We start from the raw sequence: 439 nt of genomic DNA on the forward strand, positions 1-439 counted from the left end.
AGCGGCTCCAGGGCAGAAGCTCTGGGTGTGGCCACACAGGGAAAGGGTGTTCATTGGGCCTCACTGGTATGGCAGGGGGTATAGCTCAGGGGTAGAGCATTTGACTGCAGATCAAGAGGTCCCCAGTTCAAATCTGGGTGCCCCCTAGCATTTTAGTCTCAATGGTCATAAAGGTCATAAAGGAGTTCCAGTCTCCTCTCCTCTTTCTGAATCTGATCTCTAGTCTTCCTGCAAAAGGTGAAGAAGCTGAGGAGGCCCTTCCTGCCCAGAGCAGGGCACCTCTGCTCAGATGATGTGTTTGTCCCACTGCTCTGATCTTCCTACTCTCCCCTCACCTGGTCCCCTGCTCTCCAATGTGAACTTGATCTCCTGGTTGAAGTTGAGGACTCTGACCTTTGCAAGTAGCCAGAGGGAAACCTGAGATCACCTACAAAGGAAC

General features: G+C 52.4%; 1 non-coding gene across 1 annotated transcript; it reads left to right on the top strand.

The window, feature by feature from the left end:
* The first annotated feature begins 74 nt into the window (after positions 1–74).
* Positions 75–146, top strand: TRNAC-GCA. Its single transcript has one exon. It is a non-coding gene; the product is annotated as a tRNA-Cys (tRNA).
* Positions 147–439: the final 293 nt, after the last annotated feature.

This window comes from Myotis davidii, unplaced genomic scaffold, assembly GCF_000327345.1.
Source record: "Myotis davidii unplaced genomic scaffold, ASM32734v1 scaffold49, whole genome shotgun sequence".
Lineage (NCBI taxonomy): Eukaryota > Metazoa > Chordata > Mammalia > Chiroptera > Vespertilionidae > Myotis > Myotis davidii.